Source organism: Giraffa tippelskirchi, chromosome 10 (assembly GCF_054371585.1).
Source record: "Giraffa tippelskirchi isolate mGirTip1 chromosome 10, T2T-mGirTip1v1.2.pri, whole genome shotgun sequence".
NCBI lineage: Eukaryota > Metazoa > Chordata > Mammalia > Artiodactyla > Giraffidae > Giraffa > Giraffa tippelskirchi.
In genome coordinates this window covers 13,787,501-13,807,442 of record NC_137284.1, presented here as the reverse complement: position 1 = coordinate 13,807,442, position 19,942 = coordinate 13,787,501, and the positions used below count along the sequence as shown (strand labels likewise).

The 19,942-nt window shown below is 47.1% G+C and overlaps 1 protein-coding gene across 3 annotated transcripts in view; it reads right to left on the bottom strand.

Moving 5' to 3' along the window:
• Window positions 1-19,942, bottom strand: part of NTM (neurotrimin) — a 961,781-nt gene that overhangs the window by 857,113 nt on the left and 84,726 nt on the right. The window lies entirely within an intron of this gene.

The window sequence follows — 19,942 nt, the reverse complement described above, 5'->3', positions numbered from 1 at the left end:
AAGACACATGTACTCCAATGTTCATTGCAGCACTATTTACAATAGCTGGGACATGGAAGCAACCTAGATGTCCATCGACAGATGAATAGATAAAGAAGCTGGGGTACATATACACAATGGGATTTTACTCAGCCATAAAAAGGAACACATTTGAGTCAGTCTAATGAGGTGAATGAACCAAGAGCCTGTTATACAGAGTAAAGTAAGTCAGAAAGAGAAAAGCAAATATCATATATTAACACATATATATGGAATCTAGAAAGATGGTACTGATGAATCTATTTGCAGGGCAGCAGTGGAGATGCTGACATACAGAGCAGACTTGTGGACACAGTAGGGGAAGGAGAGGGAGGGACAAATTGAAAGAGTAACACAGAAACATATACATTACCGTAAGTAAAATAGATAGCCAGTGAGAGTTTGCTGTATAGCACAGGGAGCTCAAACCCTGTGCTCTGTGACAGTCTAGAAGGGTTTGATGGGGTAGGATTTGGGAGGGAGATTCAAGAGGGAGGGGACATAGTGTATACCTATGGCTGATTCATGTTGATGAATGGCAGAAATTAATATAATACTGTAAAGCAATTATCCTCTCATTTTAAAAAAATTCTGAAGACTTAGAAAAAAGAAACAATTCCTCTATTGTAATTAAATAATTCCTTCAACTATGGCATAATATTGATCTTTTTCCCATACATGATCAAATCTGTGTGGGCAAAGACTGTGGCTCTCTTAACACCCTTGTATTTCCTAGTATGGTGCCGGACATATTGTATGAAATCCACAAATAGTGGCTGAATGAGTGCATGAATTAACCAAGGGAAATTCTTCTTGGGGAAGGCAAACAGATAGAGAATACTATGTGTTTAGAGGAATCACAGAATTGTCCTGGGGATCAGCCACTCTTGTTGGATTATCTGGATCAGGACTGCCCTCCCCACCCTGCTATTTAAGAGCTAACAACACTGTTAGATAATATTTCAGCTGGATTCAGTTTGGACAGTCCAGTTTGATTTTTCAGGAATCAAAAAATTTTGATTTTGTGCATATACACATTTTGCTGAGCATTTGCTATGTTCCCAGCCTCGTGCTCCACTGCAGAGATGTCAGTTTCCCTGTCAACCCTGAGCTAAGATTTCCTGAGGGAGCTCAGTACAGCTCAGAAATGGGTTCCATGGACCAGAGTCTACAGGCTCTGGGATCTGGAAGTGCAAGTGTTAACAGACATTGCTTTTCTGCTTCTCAACAAAAGGCTGCTGCTTTCTCTTTCAAGTTCACAGGTCTCTGGCCTCTCCCTGTCCCTCAGGACCTGGTAGAGCCCTGCTGCATGCAAATGACCAACCGGGGTTCCTTTCTGCTCTGACCTGCGCACCCCGTCTGCCACCAAGGGGAGGGGACCCGACTTCCCCGGAAGAACTGGGGGAGGTTTGGGGCAGCTTCCTGGGTTCCCACTGGCCAGCCTTTGAACTCACCAATCCTTCTTGTTGCTTTGGGATGTTTTCACTTTTCTCTTCCCCCAGGGAACCGTCTGCCTTCAAGACCGTTGTACTATGTGCCAATGTGAGGGTCTAGAGGAGACAAGATTAATTGCTCTCCAGTCACAAAAAGGAAAAGTGGTACATTTTTATGTTTAGAAAAAGATGAGCTGATGAAATAGAGCCAGGACGTTTTGCCCAGACTTTTATTTTGGAAAAGAAAATGCCTAGTGCAGTCAGACAAAAAGCTCATTTTCTGAGGCGCCTCTTTGCTTGAGGTTTGATTCAGAATCTCAAATCCCTCTGCCTTGCAGACAAGCGAGAACTGTGTTGGAAGCAGGGCATGTGGACAGAGATCCCGCTCTTTCCACTCACTTTCTAATCTTAGGCTAATCGCTGAGCAATTCTTTAAGATGGGAATGCAATCGCTGCCCTACCGAAAGGGATAATGTGAGGTGGACATGTTAGTATGAAATGAGGTGTCGACAGAAACAGGCGTTGCCAGTGGAAAAGATGCAGCCGTGCCAGGCATTCACACTGCTCATAGCCACTCCAGTTTTCACCCACTAATTTTGTTCTCACTGGCATAACACCAGAGATAGCTACAAAGCTTAAGTATACACAGAGACCTGATTCATAGAATTTCCAAACCAAAGTAGGCCTTAACTCCTGCATCTCCCACTACAAACGTGGACACACAGATGGAAGCTGAGGGTCAAGAATGCACATATACTGAGGGCTGACCATGCACCAAGCTGGGCTAGAGCCTTCCCACCTGCGACAACCCATCAGCTCAGCAAAGCTGCCCCCACCAGGGTGATATTACAACCACCACCTCCACTTTATAGAGGAGTGAGCTGAGGTCAAGTAAGCCCCCTGCAAGGTCACACTGCAGCAGTGCTATGGTCTAAACCCAGGAGCCCACTCTGTCCTCTATGACAGTTCATTGCTACCCAGAAATTGAGTTCCCAGAGACCTAAGGGCAACTGGACCAAGATAACTCAGGTGTTAGGGCTCAAAACCAGGTCCACAGTCCAGGTGTCTGTCTATATATATGGATGGAAATAAAAGGTAGGGCTCAAATCCTAGCTGGACACGTGGCCATGGAAAGAACCTTGGGCAAGTCATCAGCTTACCTGGGATCTGGTTTTCTCATTGATGTAAATTTATCATAAAACTGTGTGTTTATCATGAGCATTAGATGAAATAATATACATGGAGCATTCAGAAGGGCCCTGGATATAGCTGCTCAATAAATGGGAACCATCCTGACGCTGGGAAAGATCAAAGGCAGGAGGAGAAGGGGAGACAGAGTTGAATGGCATCACCGACTCCACGGACATGAGTTTGAGCAAACTGGGAAACAGTGGAGGACAGGGAAGCCTGGGGTGCTGCAGTCCACGGGGTCGCAAAGAGTCAGACACGACTGAGCAACTGAACAACAGCAACAAAATGGACGAGGGACTGAATGTGACACACACTGCTTCCCTCCTCAGGTCCTGGCAGGATGCCCTGAGCTCTCTGCCCATTTCAGCCTCCGGGTTCAGCCCCTGGTGGGTTTACACAGCCACGTCTGGGTGGCCCATTGGCTGCCAACACCAGAGGTTCCAGGCCAGGGAATTAGCTGCATGCTTCCTGCTCCCAGGGGAGAGCCGGAATCATGTAAACTTCTGTAACTGCTGCTGCCGACTCAAATCTCTCTCCTTCTGTTAACAACCCGACAGACATCTTGTCTGTGTTTGATAAATAAGCTTCTCTATTTATTCAGGGGAGTGAATTTGTAGCTATTATAATTCAAATGACATTGACATGATATTTTCTATCCTTTCCACCCCCACCTGACATTAAATCGGGAAAAGAAAATCCACAGGAAAAGAAAAACAAACAAAACCCCACAAAAACCCAAAGCAATTACTCTGCATATTGGTCCATGAACTAAAGAAATGCATAAGCCAACTCTCTTTTGGGGTGGAGGTAAGGGAACTGATAAATAATTTAGAAACTGCTTCCTGGTTGCCCGAGATGCAGCTGGCATGTGCTAATAGGAGGCACATGCTGCATTCATTAGGCACCGAGCACCGTTTTAATTTTTCCACCATTAACAGAATCTGCGAGTGGGGCGGTGCACGGAGTCAGATCCCAGGATGTCAATCAACCGACTCCCCGGTGCTGGCTCCGTCATATGGGGTGTTACCTCTCATTAGGTTGCCTGAGTCAGCCAGTCAATCAGACGTGGCTGAGCAGACGGGCAAGAAGGGGAGGTGGGCACCCACCGGCAGCAGTGTCAGCCCTGCGTCTGGAAGCCGTGGTGTTGCACGCCTGCCCTTCCTGCTGAATCAGTTTAGACTCGCCCACTCTCAGTCCTTTCCCCAACTGTGCTCATCCCAAGCTGCCCCAACACACTCCATGATGGAAAGTTTCGGATGTCGACGATACACTAGACTCTTCTTAAACATCTAATCCCCTAGACAGAGGGAACATAGGAGAACCTATCATTGGAAGTCTTCCCGGCCCATGTTTTCTAGAGCTAAGTGGACTTGTGGGGCTGCTCTGAGTCAGAGCCATGGGCCTGCCAGGTCACCTGGTCCCATGACTTTCAACATTTGACAGTGAGCTAAAATAGCAAATTCATTTTACATCACAACACCCCCCCTGCATATACACACCCCCCACACAACACTGAAATAAAATGTTCATAAAATATCAGTACATTATGTCACCCACTTTGATCATTTTTTTAAAATCACAGGTGGAAGCCACTAAAATAATTAACAAACTCTAAGGGTTGCAGGGGCTTCCCAGGTGGCGCTAGTGGCAAAGAACACAGCTTCCAATGCAGGAGATATAAGAGACATGAGTTTGATCCCTGGGTAGGGATGATCCCCTGAAGGAGAAAATGGCAACCCACTCCAGTGTTCTTGCCTAGAGAACCCCATGAACAGAAGAGCCTGGCAGGCTATAGTCCATAGGGTCACAAAGAGTCAATACAACTGAAGCGACTTACCACACACACAATGGACTGCAGCCTGCAGTTTGAATAACAACTGACTTAGTCCAACAATGAAGTATCTAGGGTTGACGTTGTTGTTTAGTCACTAAGTCATGTCCGACTTTCTGTTACCCCATGGATTGTAGCCCACCAGGCTCCTCTGTCCATGGGATTTCCAGGGAAGAATACTGGAATGGGTTGCTGTTTCCTCCTCCAGGGGATCTTCCTGATCCAGGGACTGAACCCACGTCTCCTGCCTGGCAGTCGGATTCTTTACCTTCTGAGGCACCTAGGAAGTCCTTCATTCCTGCAACATTTCCTTATTCTGAACTCCACCTTGGTTGACTGATGAGAACAAGCAGAACTGCAATGCGGGAGACTCAGGTTCAATCCCTGAGTCAGGAAGATCCCCGGAGAAGGGAATGGCAACCCACTCCATTATTCTTGCCTGGAGAATCCCATGGACAGAGGAGCCTGGAACTGCAGCCAGAGAAGGCAGTGACCTCAAGGAAACATGCATACATGTGGGGGAACTCCAGAGTGGCCAGTTTGGATCTGGTCTGCCCTGGAGTTCTTTCTAAGTGAGACTGGATTCCTTGGTTGTTGGCAGGGCAGCTGGGCTGACGGGTCCAAGCACTCCGGGCAGCCAGGCTCTGACTGCTCCTGACTTGTGGTGGGAACAGGAAGATGCTTACATGTCCTGGGAGAACAGGGCTGCTGAGGACAAGCTTGTCAAGAGTCAGCTTCCCTGATCATGGCTCACCTTCCCCAGGACTCTCTGCTATTCCCTCCTGCCCTGCATCCCCACCCTGTGCCTTTCCTCCTCTTGTTCTTCTTGAGTCCTTCACCCTCTCCCTTCCCTATCTTTTCTTTACCAATAAGTATAGATTAAAAAAAAAATTCCTCGTTCATCATCTCAATCTGTTAAAGCAAGTTTTCATGGTCCCTATAGGCCAGAAACTCGTGTCGGGTTAAAAATCATGTACGTTGTGTGTGTGTGTGTATGTGTGTGGTGTGTGTGTGGTATGTATGTGGTGTGTATGTGTGATATGTGTGTGTGTGGTATGTGTGTGATGTATGTGGGTATGGTATGTGTGTGATGTATTTGGGTGTGGTATGTGTGTATGTGGGTGTGGTGTATGTGTGTACGTGTGTATGTGGGTGTGGTGTATGTGTGTACATGTGTGGTATGTGTGTGTGTGGTATGTGTGTGGTGTATATGTGTATGTGGTATGCGTGTGGTGTGTGTGTGGCATGTGTACTTGGTGTGTGTGTGTATGTGTGTGGTATGTGTGTAATGTATGTGGTATGTGTGGTGTCTGTGTGTGTGTGGTATGTGTGTATGTGCATGTGGTATGTGTGTGTGGTATGTCTGTATGTGTATGGTATGTGTTTGTGTATGTATGTAATATATGTATGTGTATGTGTGTGTGTGTGTGGTATGTGTGTGGTGTACGTGTATGTGTATGCATGTGTGGTATGTGTGTGGTGTGTGTGTGTGTGTGGTGTATGTGTGGTGTGTGTGTGTGTGTGTGGTGTATGTGTGGTATATGTGTGATGTGTATGTGTGTGATGTGCATGTATCTGTGTGTGTGTATGTCTCTCTGTGTGTTTGTGCAGTGTGTGCATACTTCTGTGTGTTTGTGTGTGTTTGTGGTGGGTATGTCTGTGTCTGTGCATGTATAGTGTGTCCATGTGTGTGGGGGGTGTGTGTGGGGAGTGTGTGTATGTGTGGTGAATGTGTCTGTGTGTTTTTGTGTGTGGGGTGTGTGTGTGTGACATGAACCAGAGAGTTGGCCAATGACTGTGTCTCCTGCAGGAGATGTTGTGAAAGTACAGCATCCAAGAGGAATAAGTCTACAAATGCTCAGCACTAAGAGAATAGTTTAACAGGAAAGAAGAAATGATTGCTTTGTGATTCTGCTTTCAGGAAAGCTGTCTCCTTTCTAAACATATTAGTTTCACACTTGACTCTATTGCTCTATCAGCAACTGCAGTGATTTGGAGCCATGATACACTCAGCACCCAATTTCCATGGAGAGGAGGGAATTTGTAGATGTAGTCACCAAGGGGTTAGCAGAGCTGTGAATTTAAGTGGCACTTTCCTTGTTGAAAGCACATTATAAGCATTAACTAATTGTGCTGCATGACATCTGAGAGAGAGAAGGACAGAGAGAAGGAGAGAGAGCAGGTCTCCTGGGGCCCAGCCTCCGGAAGAGCCAGCCCAGGCATGCATGGCTCCAGGGCAGGGAGGGTTTCCAAGATCTGAAATTAGGACTCAGTTGTCACTTTCCCCAAACCTTCACAGTTCCTTAAGTCTTTTGCCAGCCGCACTGTTTGTCCTAGGGCCGTGGCTTAAACTTGGAGCAAGTAAGTTTCCTCAGTTATAAAGCAAAGACACTCACAGCACCCACTGTAATGAGTGTTCTAAGAATTAACTGAGATACAGTGTGCACAGGCCTGGCCCTTAGGAAGTATTTAATCAATCATGACTGTGTTATCAGCTTGGAAAACACCCCCACTTGTTCACACATCTTTCTCTGACTTCCCCATCCTGTCCTTTCTCCCTTACTATCCCCCCTGGGCTCCATTCATGGGCAGCATCCTTGGCTGCCAGTCATCTGGAATATCAGTGGAATTGTGGGGATGTCGGGGGAAAGATTAGACACCTGCTCCCCAGTGTCTATGTCTATGCGGAGTGTGCCAGAGGTGATGGCTTTGGGCAAAAGTTCTAAGAGCCTGATAGACACACACCCTGCCTGCTTGAAAGCCCTGCCGGGTAACAGGTAGCTCAGAGGTCTGGCCCCCAGTGCTCATCAGACATCTGTTGGTTATCAGCAACCGCCAGGCCACCCTGTTAGGCTCTGGAGGATAGACAAGGGCTTTGTGATACCAAGGATGCCAGGGGACCACCATAAACCATTTCTACCCACCTCAGTACAATTCCTCACACATGGACTTGCAGATACAAGCATTGTGGGTTCAGTTGGTTAGTTCAGTTGCTCAGTCGTGTCTGAATCTTTGTGACCCCATGGACTGCAGCATGCCAGGCTTCCCTGTCCATCACCAACTCCCGGAGCTTACTCACACTCATGGCCATCGAGTCAGTGATGCCATCCAAACATCTCATCCTCTGTTGTCCCCTTCTCCTCCCGCCTTCAATCTTTCCCAGCATCAGGGTCTTTTCCAATGAGTCAGTTCTTCACATCATGTGGCCAAAATATTGGAGTTTCAGCTTTATTTCAGCAACATTGTGGGTCGCTCTAGTGCTTTTAGATTGGTGTACCTCATCCTGTCTGTGTGTGTTAACTAGATCAGGGTTTGGAATTCTGAGAAAGAAAAGAGTGTTGACTGTAGAACTGAATACGTTATTGACTTTCCATCAGACTTTGGGCTCTGCTCTGTGAAAGTATATCACCCAAGGAGCCTCGGATTAATACATAGGTCTCCAGGGTTGGGGCTTCCCTGGTGGCTCAGACAGTAAAGAAGCTACCTGGCAATGTAGGAGACCCAGGTTTGATCCCTGGGTTGGGAAGATCCCCTGGAAAAGGGAATGGCGATCCCCTCCGGTATTCCTGCCTGGAGAATTCCATGGACAGAGGAGCCTAGCAGGCTACAGTCCATGGGGGTAGCAAAGAATTGGACACGACTGAGCAACTAACACTTCCACTTTTCATTCAAAGGCTTAGGCCTCAGGACCTGGGGACCATGGATCTCACACATGACATGGATTTTGATTGTGAACAGAACAAGCTGCACTAAGCTGGCAACGTGGGTGAGGTTGTAGGCATGGCTGTCTCCTGGTGGGCATAGCCTCCATCATGGCTCTGTGCTCCTGCAGGTCTATTATTCCCAGTGCAGGGCCGGCTGGAGTCTTCTTGGATTCTCATCTGATTCAGAATCTATCCTTTCCCCTTCCAGTCTGGAATGCAGAGAAAGCCTGGGCTGCAGTTGAAGCAGTAACTGTGCCCGGAAACCGTCATCCAGGGGGTGACGATCCAGCAGGCCACCCATTTGTGGGGCTGTCTGTTTGCAGTTCATCCCGGAGCAGCTCAACCTTGGCATCCAGCTGGGATGTATTCAAGGAACACAAACTCATTTATCAGCCAAGCAAAGCCCAATTAGGAAGATGATGCCACTGTGCATTAATTGCCTAACATACACTGAGGCCAAAGATAAGTCGTTCCGGGGTCATTCATATTTGGGATGTAGCCACTGTTGGGAAAGAGTGGGGATCGGCCAGACCTAGAGCAGCATATGGGTGTCTTGAGTGTGTCATTTCTTCCTGTATTTTAATACCACTCATCCCCAAATCCAGGTTGTAGAAACAAGGGGTTAAAATGACAATTGGGGAAGCTTCTCTGGTGGCTCAGTGCTAAAGAATCCGCCTGCCAATGCAGGAGATGTGGGTTCGATCCCGGGTCTGGGAAGATCCCACATGCCGCGGAGCAACTAAACCCATGTTCCACGGCTACTGAGCCTGTGCTCTATAGAGCCCACGAGCTGCAACTACTGAAGCCCATGCACCCTAGAGTCCGTGCCCTACAACAAAAGAAGCCACTGCAATGAGAACCTGGTGCACCTCAACTAGAGAGATGCCCCCGATCACCACAATTAGAGAAAAGCCCACACAGCAACAAAGACCCAGCACAGCCAAAAATAAATAACTAAACAAAATTATTTTTAAAAAATGACAATTGGAGTTCTTGTCCAAGAATCTATCAACCCAGTATGATATGTTCTCAAGAGGCTTGAGATTTTTAGGAAAAGCAAGTAAATTGTTCAACCAACTTTTAAAGCATGACTTGTGGCCACCCTTGGCCCTGGGAGCCCTGGTTGGACATCGATAGTGAAAGCCTGCCAGAGTCTTTGCCAGAACGTGGTTCTCAGCAGCCAACAGGGCATCTTGGTCCCTCGGAGGGCACAACTGGTCCCAGGATTCCATCTAAAGACATCCTGATTTGTGTGCCTGTCTGTGGTGTCACAGTGTCTGAGTCTGTAGGACTTTGGCCAAACTGGCAGCAGCAGAGGGGAGGTGAGGAAAGGAGAGAAAAGAGCAGGGGGAGCTAGGAAGAGAGATTTGATGCTTTCGAAATGTGGTGCTGGAGAAGACTCTTGAAAGTCCCTTGGACAGCAAGGAGATTAAACCTGTCAATCCTAAAGGAAATCAACCCTGAACATGCATTGGAAGGACTGATGCTGAAGCTGAAGCTCCAGTACTTTGGTCAACTGATGTGAAGAGCTGATTCATTGGAAAAGACCCTGATGCTGGGAAAGATTGAGGGCAGGAGAAGAAGGGGACAACAGAGAATGAGATAGTCAGATGGCATCATTCACTCAGTGGACATGAGTTTGAGCAAAGCCCGGGAGATAGTGAAGGACAGGGAAGCCTGGCGTACTGCAGCCCCTGGGGTTGCAAAGAGTTGGACACGACTGAACAACTGAACAACCACCACCACCACCCCCGTTCTTGTTGGACGCTGCAGACACTGAGAGAGACGGTGTCCTTCCTTTACACTAATTCCAAAGTTTCTGGCCCTGTGTGGTGTTTGCAAGTCCCTGTTCTCAGGAGGCATCCACACCAGACTGGGGCTGCAGGACCGGCTGGAATCAAGGACCAGCTTCTGTCCTCCTGGGTTGCTAGTCCCAGCCGCCTTCCTCATGCTCAGCATTGCTCTCACCAAAGTCTCTGGATGGAGGGAACACTGTGTCCTAGAGTGGCAGAAGGGAAACTGCCTAGAAAGCCAAGCATCACATAAACAACATTTAAAACACAGGAGCTGTTACTTTAATTACAGCAGGTGCTGCTTTATCACCACAGTGTTTCTCACACATTCGTCAGCAACGTGGTGATAAATCCATCCCTGGAAGCCAGAAGCTGCCACCGCCTCCAGGCTCCATCCTCTCCTCCCGGCTTGCCACTGCAGACACCTCCAGAGTCCAAGTCAGGCTGGAACTGATCGTGAGAATCAGGTTGATGCCCCGGTGTTAGGGAAAAGGTCAGAGAGGAGAATATTTATAAGCGTCAGGTTTGCAGGTTGATGGTAACTGGTATATTGGTGTGTTGGGTTGTTTTTCAGATACTGACTATTAACACCTCTGACATTAATGATAGCAATCAATCGCCACACTACATGTGGCTGCTGCTGCTGCTGCTAAGTCGCTTCAGTCGTGTCCGACTCTGTGCGACCCTATAGACGGCAGCCCACCAGGCTCCGCCGTCCCTAGGATTCTCCAGGCAAGAATACTGGAGTGGGTTGCCACTTCCTTCTCCAGTGCATGAAAGAGAAAATTTAAAGTGAAGTCGCTCAGTCGTGTCCGACTCTTAGTGACCCCATGGACTGTAGCCTACCAGGCTCCTCCATCCATGGGATTTTCCAGGCAAGAGTACTGGAGTGGGGTGCCATTGCCTTCTCCGACTACATGTGGATGGACCTAGAAATGATCATACTAAGTTAGACAAAGACAAATATCATATAATATCACTCACATGTGGAATCTAACTTTTTTAAAATGATACAAATGAACTTCTTTAGAAGGGCCAGTTGGCACTACTGGTAAAGAGCCTGCCTGCCAATGTAGGAGATGTAAGAGTCCAGCATTCTATCCCTGGGTTGGGAAGATCCCCTGGAAGAGGAAATGGCAACCCCCTTCCGTGATTTCACCTGGAAAATTCCATGGACAGAGGAGCCTGGAAGGCTACAGTCCATGGGATTGTAAAGAGTCAAACAAGACTGAGCATGGGCACACACAAATACACACACACATGCATTTACAAAACAGAAACAGACTCACAGAATTCAAAAATAAACTTATGGTCACCAAAGGGGAAACATGAAGGGGAGGGATAAACTAGGTTGGGTTTAACACACACACTCTACTATGTATCAGATAGCTAACCAAGAAAGACTTACTGCATAGTACAGGGAACTCTACTCAGTATTCTGTAATAACCCATATTCGAAAATAATTGAAAAACAGTAGCCGTGTGTATATGCATAACTGAATCACTTTGCTATACACCTGAAACTAACACAACATTGTAAATGAACTCTATTCCAATACAATTTTTTAAAAAAGAAAGTGATGAAAGAAACGGATGATGATAGATTATCCATTCACCAGTTTAGGTATGGAGATACTATGGGTTTGTTTTCTTTGATTATATAATAAAATAAATTCTTAGTTTGTAAAATAAATAAAGCATAGAGACTTCCCTGGCTATCCAGTGGTTAGGAATTTGTGCTTTCACTGGGCCTAGATGCCCAGTGTGTGGATTTCATTCCTGGTTTGGGAGCTAAGATCCCACAAGCCACAGGATGGTGCAGTCAAAAAAGAAAAAAATATATGTAATAAGGAGATATTTTAGCAGTTGTTATTTACTAAAGACTCTGTGCCCTCCTAGTACACTGGTCCTCAGTGTTTAGTCCTAAGCAACCACTCAACAGGGTACAGGTGACTGTCTGTAACTTTCTGCTGCAGAAACTGAGGCTAAGCCTTCCACCCAAGGTCACAGTCAAGGGGCAGAGCCAGGGTTCCAACCCTCCCCCATGCCCCCTGCTGTGGTGGACAGCAACTCCCTGCCAAGTCCCCTGGAGCAGCACCCACCCTTCCAGGGATCCTGGCGTGCACAGCTGGTGGCACCAACTTGGAGGGACACTGGAAAGAGTGTCAGGAGCAGGGCTCAGACTGGGGACACGAGGATGGTGCCAGGAAGGCTCTCACACCCGTGTCATCTTTTTCCACGTGGGAATGTTGAAGCCTGAAGAGGTGAACTCAGAGACCTCAAGGAAAACCTGGGCCTAGATTCCAGTTCTCGAAGGCTGTATTTCTCGACTGTATTTGAAAAGGATGTACAGAAATTGTATTTGAACCTTTGAAATAGTGACAGCCTCTTCTGACCCACACCTGCTCCTCGGGAGGAGGCCGGTCACCCTCTGTAATTCAGGGTGAAACTTCGATGCCCTCAGGGTGTGGTGAGAAGGCAGGGAGCTTCAGGCCACAGGCTGCCCACCCTCAGAAGAGGACCATGCTGCTGGCAGGGCCCTAGGACAGCTGTCTACTGCTGGGAAGGAGGGACCTGCTTGGTGTTTGCCTCGGTGCAGGATGAAAAGCAGCAGTTACACCACGGAAAACAGAACTCAGGAAAAAGGAACGCAGAATTCACATGGCCATCTTCCATCCCTCCTCCCAGCTGAACCTAACTCACCCACTCTAAGCCCACTTTTTATCCCATTTCCTCTGACATTTCTATTTCGATGCTTGTTTTTTTAAAGTGAAGTATAAACTACCTACAGTAAAATTCACCATTCTCACTGTATATAGTTCTACATTGTTTTTTTAGTTCTACATGTTTTAATGAACATACAGTCATGTCATCACCACCGTAATCAAGTTATGGGTTTTTTTCTATCACCTACAAAGTTCCCACGTGCTCCTGTGTAGCCAGTTCCTCACCCAAGGTCAGCCCGTTTTCTGTCACTATAGTTTTGCCATTTCAAGGATGTTATCTGAATGGAATCACACGGTCTTTAGCTTTTGGGGTCTAGCCTCTTTGATTTAGCATAAAGCATTCCAGGTTCAGCCATGGTGGTTTGTGTATCAGAAGTCCCTTATTATTATTATTATTATTTTTTACTGCTGAGTAGTATTCCATTGTGTGGATGTATCTTACTGTTTTATCTGCTCACTAGCTGAAAGATATTTGGGCTGTGGCCAGCTTGGGGAAATTATTAAAGAGCTGTTACAGATATTCACATGTGGGTATGCTTGGTGGGGTACAAGGTAAGGGGATATTAACTTGAACCTCTCTGTATTTGATTTCTCACATCTCTTAAGATCAGTTCTACAGACTTTCCTTTAGTTCTTTTCTAATCTCCTTTTAACCAACAAAAAATTGTTGATACAGTAGGTACCGGGCGTTATGCTAACACTGAAGCTGCAAAGACACATGAGATGTTTCTCTAGGATGTGTACATGATCCCAAATTGCTGACTCAGTAGTAGATGCTCTATGCAACAAGGAGGTGGAACTGGACTGCACCAGCCAACCCAGGTCATCTTGGGACAGGGTTGGCTATAAGCAACCAACACACTGATTGTATATAAGAAATAAAACCACAGGAATCATTTCTGGGTCTTCCCAGGTGGCTCAGTGGTAAAGAATCCACCTGCCAATGCAAGAGACATGGGTCTGATTCTAGGGTTGGGAAGATCCCCTGGAGTAGGAAATGACAACCCTCTCCAGTATTCTTGTCTGAGAAACCCCAGGGACAGAGGAGCCTGTTGGCTATAGTCGCAAAAGAGTTGGATACAACTTAGCTACTAAACCACCACCAGAAACTTGTAGACACACCCGTAGATTCTGGCTTACAGGCAACCCATCACTCAGATGTGTAGCAAGGGGATGTTTTTCCAACCAACACCCTCATCTTCACAATTTCCCTCATACTTGAAAACATCCAGAGGAAACAATATAAAATAGTGGAAGAACAGAAATATTTTGTACTGACAATTCTGTGTGCACAAGCTTCCAAAAAGCGCTGTATTTCCAATATTTCCAGAATGTAAGGTCATCTTGTTCAGCCTCTTGATAACCAAAGTTCCTCTGGAACATCACTGCTCAGCCAATGGTTGCATTTTCCCAGTGACGTCAGCCCACCGTCCTGATGGTCTACTGGTATCAAGCACTGGATCTGGAGTAAGATGTGCTTAATGTGCCTGCATGAGTTGTTAGAGCTTTTGCTGACATTATCATCATCATCAATATTATCATTGTTATTATGATTTCACCTATAGACAATCTGGAGCCTAGAATTTCCGTTTTAGTATTAAGCCAAAATCTGTTAACCTTAGTACTTCATCCATCAATCTTACATTTGGTTTGGGGGGGGGCATTCAAAATAAATGGAATTTATATGAGACATTTCAAAGTCTGTGGAGACAAAGACTATATCTTTGAACTCAGCCTTCTGCAAAGTGAAAGTAAAAGTGTTAGTTGCTCAGTCCTGTCAGACACTTTGAGATCCCATGGTCTGTAGCCCTCTGCGCTCCTCTGTCCATGGGATTCTCCAGGCAAGAATACTGGAGTGGGTTGCCATTGCCTTCTCCAGGGGATCTTCCTGATCCAGGGATCGAACCCAGGCCTCCTGCATTGCAGGCAGATTCTTTACCATCTGCCACCAGGGACTCCCTCGGTTCCTTCTGTAACTCTACCTAAGAATCATGAGATATGTTATCCAGTCTATTCATCATCAAGGCCACTTGGCTACAATTCTGTTTGCCTGAATCCCTAACTGCTTATAATGCTGCAAATGCAGTTTGTTCTGGGTGCTATCGGTTTATGAATGCTATCTCATATATCAACTTCTGGGGAAGTTACATTGCACTAATGTCATGTCATGCTTTCTAGCAACTAACATTCCTAAACATTTTTTTTTTTTTAAGTTCTGCTACTCACTGTTTCTTCTTTGTATTGCTTTGAGATTAGTGTTCCAATTTTTCAAAACCTAGCCCACTTCCTGAGCTTGTCAAGATCCTTTGAAACTCAGTTCTGTCATGCTGTTAACTATCCATCCTGGCTTTGAATTAGGCGAAGGTGTGACCTGTGTGCCTGCTGCTTCTTCATTTAATGCTGATAAAAACATCAGACGGGACAGGGTCAAAGACAATGATGTTCCCTGGGCTGACGCTGATCTGTCACTCAGAACATCATGGAGTCCAAATCCATCCACCACCTGGGAACCTCATGAGGACCCTGGGAAATGCCATGCTTCCATGTGAAAAGTGATGTCTACCAAATTCCCCAAGTAGATTGTTATAAAAAGGAAATGAGATTGGGCTTCTAGGGCTTTGTGGCCGTGGACCGGTGCTTGCTTCTAGTGAGTACAATTTCCTTTCTAAGCGCTCACAGTCATCCTAGGAATACTTTTCTCCTATAGTCTTTATTATTAAAAGTGGACACTGCAAAGCAGTGGATGCTCTGGACATTCAGAATAAATATGGCTCATTTCCTGTTCTCAACAACCATTAGATGGACCTACAGTTCAGGCCTTCCGTGATGTGCATGTGAACAAAACTACAAGATAATTTCAAACGTATCTTCAGGAGCCACACACCGTTTCAGAATCTGGAGAAGGTGTGGGAGAATCTCACCTGCCTATTTGTCAGCCCTGCTGGTGAGTGTAAGGAGCCCGTGGCCCTGATCTCAGAAGCTGCTATCTGGTCGTCTCAGATGGCCCACCCGATGTCTGCCCCTCCTCTTTGCAGGAGACTGATGCACGATGCCATGCTGGTATTCAACCACGTGTGCATTCTCCCACGCAGCCAGAGCAGATGCGCAGAGAGAACAAGTGCCACCTTCTCCAGGGAAGCCGCGTTATGGACACGCTCAAAAGAAGTCACACTCCAGCTCCGAGCCAGGGGTTCTCAAAGCGTTTTTCCTGAACTAGAAGCCTCAACATCAATGGGAGCTTGTTAAAAATGCAAACTCCTGGGTCTCTTCAACCTACAGAATCCAAAACTCAGGGGTGGGGCCAGGGTTCTGTTTTCTAATAACCCTCCAAGTGATCTGGAAAAAAAAAAAAAATTGAGAACCACTGTTCTAGCATTTGACATCCAGTCAAGACAGCCCTGGGGAGGGGGAGCCTGAGGTTGGTAATAACTCTCAAAATTCAGTTCAGCAAATATGTCTGGCTTGGCTATTCCAGGTAACATGCCAGGTGCAGAGGTGAGGTGGAAGGTGAATAATGCATAAGGCACAGCCCCTTTACTTAAGCTGCTAACAATGTCCACAGGAATAACAGTGGAAACAATAACATGTCAAGTATCAAAAAAAAAATTCTATAAGGTATTAAAGGAGAAAGTGAATCAGCCAGATTGAGGAGGAGAGGATGAGAGGGAAGGTTCTTGGTGGTCAATTCATGGAGGGAATGGCTTTTGAGATGTGCCTGGAAGGAGGGCTGGGGCTCTGGTTGGCAGAGGTTGGGGAAGGAACTCCCCAGGGATGTCGAGACAGGCTGTCCTTCTGCAAAATACATCCCCCATGGGCCTTCATCAAATTATGTAAATCTAGATGTCTCCACCTTTCCTGCAGGAGGGCTCTTGCCAGGCCCTGACTGACCTTGATGCAGCCAACCTCAACCCCTCTCCCTACTTCCCAGCTGGCTCCCCCTGCCGGCTGCACTGAGTACAGCTGATCCAACCCCAGTGGGACCTTCCCAGTCCAAGGTGTTCTTTGCACGTATGCATGCTCTGTGACTCAGTCGCGTCCAACTCTTTGCAATCCCATGGATTGTAGCCCGCCAGGATTCTCTGTCCGTGGGATTCTCCAGGCAAGAATACTAGAGTGTGCTCTGGCTCCAAGTTAATATTACACATAATATTGAGGTTTGCTTTTGAGCTCTGCTTTCCATTCTCACCAGTCCTGTTTTCCTTGGATGTGAACTGGACCTCTGACTTCTCTAGCTGTCTACTCTGCCCCCAAACCCCCAGGCAAGGAGACCTGTTGGCTTCCAACCTTAGCTATTTGAGTCACTGGTCTTTGGCATGCCCAAAGAGGACAGGAAGGGAGGGAAGTCCCGACCAGCTTCAAAATGGAGAAGTTGTGCCACATTGAGGAGTTTGAGGTCTGCTTAGACAGCCCACACCTCTCCTAGACCAGGCATCGCCACCAGCATGGAGCTGCGTTGTGTCCATGCCTGGCCAATTAAACCCACTCTTCCCTTCCAGCTCCTCTTCCAGCCCTGGACTCAGGCCTCCATTTGAGCCTGAACTTAAGCCAAATTCTATCTGACACTCAGTACCACTGCTAGGCCCAGCTTCCCAGGATTTGGGAGACCCTGCCTCCGTTTTTCTCAGCTGCCTTTCTTAACTCAGTGGCCTGTTTCCTTCCTGGGAACAGTTCCTTCAACCAGGTTCTAGACTCTGCCTTCCTCTGTGGCCTACTCGTTCACAGTAAGACTCTCAATAAGGCTTCAGCTCCAAGAGAGAGGCTAACTCAAGGTCTGAGTCTGGTGGTGGGAACTCCCCATGCAGCCTGAGAACAGGGACACCTGGGGGGCTTGCAGGCCTTTAGATGATGCACATTCTCTGGGGTGGATCAGCTTGGCCTTGGCCTCCTCTGTAGCACTGCCCCGCCTCCGAGCTGTAACCAAGCCTCCCACCCTCCAGCCTCCTGCAGCTGCCGCCTCAAGCTTGCAGGTCGATGGCTGAGCCGCCCGCTGACAGCACCTGATGCCTTCATTGGCCCAGCTGCTGCCAAGCAGAGATTTTAAGTCGCACTGAGCCTCTGAAATGGAACTATCATTGCCTGCATTGACTAACACACACCCAAAACCAGGAAATGTATGGTCTACAAGGGTATACGCAACCATGCTTCCTGTTTGGGGAAGACAGGCTGATTAAAATTATTAAAGATCATGGTATCTCTCCCCTCGCTGGAGTCCCCCACGTCATCTCTGTGTCTATCTTCTGCTGGAGGCACATTTCAGAGCTTAAGGCTGACAGTTTCATTTAAAATTATTTAAACTATGCCAAATATGGGATCTGTATACAGGTGATTTTTCTTCTCTTTGTGGCCCTGGCTTATTACCAAATCAGGATATGGAGGCTCACTGCCGATGTCATTAATTTCTAAGTCTTTGGCCTGTTCCTCCCTGCCTCCCACCCCTTCCCCCACCATTCCATGCTTCCACGCTGCCCGTGGAGACGACTTTCTAAAATTTATAGCACGTGCAAGCCGCGTGCTTCCTTGGATGGATATACGCACTCTGCCTCTCCACCTCCCCTGCCTCCACCCATAAAGTCCCCAGCCCCAGCTCCAACTCAGAGAGGAAGCAGGAAATAGGAGCATGTCTTGGCCTGCAGTCCAGCCAAAGAGAGGAATGGAGAATTAGGGGACATTACTAGGAATACCCATCTCCTCATCAGGTGGATATTTGGAGCAAAGGCTGGGCACATATTAGAGGTGGCAGATAGCTCATGTTTTCAACATGGACTGACTGGGTGGCCAGGGTTGTGAAATGTCAGGCACTTCATTTCACTGTAGCATGTATGTACTCTATACCAACATACAGCCCAGCAGTGCACAAAATTGGGTCTTCTGTGAGACTGTGGGCTTGATAATTGTAGAGCAGCTCCTTTCCTTTGGTTTGCTTGTTTAGTTTTTGGAATAAAACTACTCTTTCTTTTCCTTGTACTTGTCTCTCCTTCTCTCTGTCTCTTTCCACCACCAGAGAAGCAGTTTGTGAAACAGGAGGGGAGGGGGAAAGACACAACCTTTAAAAGAATGACATGTTCATAGGACGTGATAAAAACTGGTTAGAACAAACTAAGTCCAAGAGGGTGGAAGATTCGACTTCCAGTAGACCTTGACCCGCATCATACACACATTGTAACACATCAGCTAACCAAAACAACCATCAGCGCCATGATAGTTCCCAGGTCAACCCTGAGAGGCCAAAAGATGGGCAGTGGCCCAATTCCTGGAAATCCCTGCCCCTTCCCCAAAATAGTTGGAATAATCCTCTCACTCATTAGCCTATGAAATTACCTGGCCCATAAAAATCAACCATGCCATATTTCAGGGCTCTCTCACCTTCTGAGATGGCCCACACTCTGACTGTGAAGTGTGTTTCTAAATAAACGTACTTCTTGCCTATCACTTTGTCTCTCAGTGAATGCTTTCTGCAACAAGACATCAAGAACCTCTAATTCACCAGGAACAATTCTATTGTTCACACAGAAAACCCACTCCCTGCATTGCAATGGGATTACTGACTGTCTCTCAAGCCTTCTGGAAAGAGAATTATTTCTGATCACTCATCAGTATTAATTATAATTGCACAGAGGTCTCCTCTCTTTGACAGCATGTGTTGGGAAGCTGCAGAGGTCAGGGTATCTACAAAAGGCAATTTCTCCCTTTTCTGCTTTCCATTTTCCCAAACTAGGTCTGCTTCCCATATGTACCTCTGAGAGGAATTTCCCCTGCCATGAATCCTGGGTTTCTGTCTTTGACTAGTGGTCCTGAGAGGATGTTGTGGGCATGAAAGGAGGTTCAGAGATTCAGGAAGCATGTATGTCTTTAAAATACGTCTGCTTTTAGAATAGGCGGCTCCTCTGAGAAATAAGGTGGAAATCCTGTCCTGGGAGACCTGGTCTCAGAGCCAAAGGAAACCTGAGTCCTGTGGGCTTTGTCCCTCAGGACACTGACAACTGCGCCATCCCTAGAGGGAGCTGGCCACAGAAGTGCTTATGAGTATCGCTTTTCCTAAGGGGGCTCTGGATAAAGACGCAACCCCAGCTCCGTCCGTGCTGACAGAGAAGGAAGTGGACCACTCAGAACCTCAGAGGCACTGGGCTCACCCTGAGGACCACAACTCGCCGGATCTTGGGAAAGCCAAGAGGCCCCTCTGGGCTGCACAGGGATGAAAAGGAAATGTCTCTGTTAATCACAGCTTTCCTCTTGGAACAGCTGCTAC